The sequence below is a fragment of the Gracilinanus agilis genome, chromosome 1, assembly GCF_016433145.1.
Source record: "Gracilinanus agilis isolate LMUSP501 chromosome 1, AgileGrace, whole genome shotgun sequence".
Taxonomy (NCBI): Eukaryota; Metazoa; Chordata; class Mammalia; order Didelphimorphia; family Didelphidae; genus Gracilinanus; species Gracilinanus agilis.
The window spans coordinates 759,660,777-759,663,970 of NC_058130.1; the positions used below are offsets into that span (position 1 = coordinate 759,660,777).

Sequence of the window (3,194 nt, forward strand, 5' to 3'; positions counted from 1 at the left end):
CTGCATTCCTGGCCAAAAGGGAAGAGTTTTAACCTTTTAACTGTTGGTTATATAGGAACTTTTCTATAAGGCCACAATACTTTTCAACAAGAAATCACAAGGATCACAAAAGAGGTCAAAAGAGGAATCTCAGATTTTTATCTATTTTCTTATTTGCTTCCCACACCATCTTAACCTGGAAGTCCCCCTCCCTCACTTTAAATCCCTCAAATCCTTAGATTTTGTCTTTGCATTTCAGCTCTATTCCATTTTCAGAAGAGACCCAGATGTGTCTTCAGAGGGAAAAAGGTCTTTAGTGACCCATGATGCACCAGTTCCTCCTCTATAGGACAGATTTCCTTACTGAATCTAAAAGAAAAGGTTAAAACTTAGAGGAAATTTCAGCAAAACCAGTGGTGGCAGTATCAGTCACAAAATGCCACCAGATAACCATTCAGCTGCTCTCCTATAACACCTGTTCATTCCAGCTCAGAGACAGGAACACAGCACTTATTCATAGATGCTTATCTTCTGCTCACAGCTAACAAAGGAGAAACTTTCTATTTTTTTATCCCTAGAGTGGTAAGTTACCCAGACTTCAACCTCAAGATAACTGATGCAGGAAATAGCTACTAAAGCAGTGGTGGGCAACGTATGGCTCTCGAGCCATATCTGGCTCTTTTGAGGGCTAGATATGGCTCTTTCTGTAGGAACCATAAAGTCAATTTTTTTTTCAGGCACTGTTACAGGAGCGCGCACTGTTACAGGAGCATGCACTGTGAGCACTGTATGGCTCTCATACAATTATATTTTTAAAAATGTGGCATTTATGGCTCTCAAGGCCAAAAAGGTTGCCAACCCCTCTACTAAAGGGTGTATGCATTGGAGTTAATTCTCTTGAAATTCCTGTTTGGGTTCAGAGACATTGGAAGGATGCCTTAGTATGACACAGGTCCATTATCTTCATTCTACTCGCCTTTCCCAGAATCGTTGGCTACCTCTGAAAGTTCTCTGTCCTTCACTTTTACACAGGAGACAAGAGAATTGCCCATGTACTCCATTTTCTGTTACCTCAAATTCACACAATAAATATTGGAAATAAAACTGAGCATTTTCAGTCTCTCCTGGAGAAGATAGTGGGGTCTGAGGTTCTGTTATTCTGAATGCAGATTAGGAAGGAAGGCCTGCACTACTGAGTCATGTTAAGACTTTTCTGAGAGGGCAGCTGGTTTTCTCAATAGAGTTGTCCCAGAGATGGAAGGTCCTGGTCTCAAATCTGGCCTCAGATACTTCCTAGATGTGTGACCCTTGGCAAGTCATTTGACATCCATTGCCTAGCCTTTACCACTCTTCTGCCTTGGAATCAATACAAAGTATTGATTCTAAGATGGAAGATAAGGATTATTTAAAAAAAGTAAAACTATTTCCTGCCCCAGGGTGGAGAGGGGGGGGGAAATCTGAATCCTAAAATGTCAGACAATAATTGTCAAAGATTCCAGTGTGAACTGGATTTTACACTCTGGGTATTCCAGAAAATCATTATGATTTGGTCCATACCTGTATGTACTCATATGTATTATCTTGCATGATATGTTCATGTGTGTTTTTATGTGCTGTGTTTCTATATGGGTATTGAGAATGTGGGTGAGATGGGTCATCCTTTCCCTTGTTTTGGCTTCAGTAAGGTTCCCTCTATCATATGATATCACTACAATACCTTCCCCCATATAGGGACCTCATCAGGAACTGAGTCGTGCAGAGTGAAAGATTAGAATAGAGGCAGTCAGAGACAAAGAAACACAAAGACTCAGAGAAACTAAGACCTAGAGGAAGAGACAGAGAATAAGAGAGGGTCCTGAGCCCCAACCTTGACCTGGAGAGGCAGGGAAATATTTATCTCAGCTTCTGAGATGGGAGTGGGAAGGAAGGAGGGAAGGGAGCAAGAGTAGGAGAAGGAGTGGAGACATAGCTGAGCTGGAGTCTCCTCTGTTTAAGGCAGGAGGGAGAAGGAGGCCTGAGAAAGGCTGTGGATCAAGCCTGAGGGAAGACAAAGTGGGAGAGCATGACCCATGCAACCTTGAGGAGTCTGATCCCTGACTCTATCCCCTCCAACACAGAGGGATAGACAAGGGAAGGGCAGGGAGACAAGGAGCCTTTGAAGATGATTTTCTTCTTCCTCTACTTTCCCAGACAGGGTCAGTGGCATTTGTTGGAATGGATCTCCTGTAGATTTGTGACACCAGATTCCTGGATCTCCTTCTCACTGTAAATCCAGGAGCCTCCAGCCAGTAGGGGTTCCTGAATGAAGGGAGCATTGGTTCTGGAGTCAGGAAGACCTGAGTTCAAATCCAATTTCAGATACCAGCTTTGGGACCATGTGCAAATCCCTGAAACCCCAGTCTGCCTCAGTTTCCTGAACCATAAAGTGGGGATCAGGAGAGTACCTACCTCCCAGGGATATGGCGAGGATTAAATGAGATATTTGGGAAGCCATTAGGAAAGTGCCTCTCATATAGTAGGCAGTTAATAAATGCTTGTTCCTTAGAGTTTTTACAGTTCAAATCCCAAGAACCACCATAAGGGAAGGGGAGGGGTCTTGTCTCCTCTCCTAGAGGGGTATGAGGGGTGTTCATGACATACACAGGGGTATTGGAGGGGAAATCATTTCATGGGCTCCCTTTTCTGAGTATCTTGTTCTTATCCTCGGTATTATTTATCCAGAGTGTTGGGATGGGAAGTGTCCCTGGCTGCAAACTAACCCCTACCCCACCCGTCCCACACACCTGGTCCTCCCCCAGGGCCCTCTGGAGGACCACCTTGAGGGGTTTCCTCCCTCTTCTACACCATTGGCTGCCCAGGAAAAAAGTAAATGAAAGGGTTTGTGCTGCTGTTCACACAGGCCAGGAGCTTTGGGAGCCCATAAGGCACTAAAGAGAAGCAGCTGAAAAACCTAATTGCTGCAATAATCCCCAAGGTGTAATAAGGAAAAATTAGATATTATATAGATATATATTTAAGGTGTGGTGACCAGGAATCAATCAGATCTAGATTGATTCCATAATTAAATAGGCCCAAGTCAGAGATGGAGTTTATGGTAGTTTATTTACAATTAGGAAGGTTGAAGGTAAGGAGAGAACTCTGGTTGGGACAAGCGGAGGTCCAGACCGAGTGAGAATTAAAAGATTAATTAAATTAGGCTACTGGCCACAAGGCCT

General features: G+C 43.7%; 1 pseudogene; it reads right to left on the reverse strand.

Moving 5' to 3' along the window:
• Window positions 1-2,175: 2,175 nt before the first annotated feature.
• Window positions 2,176-3,194, reverse strand: part of LOC123256883 — a 2,512-nt pseudogene continuing 1,493 nt past the window's right edge.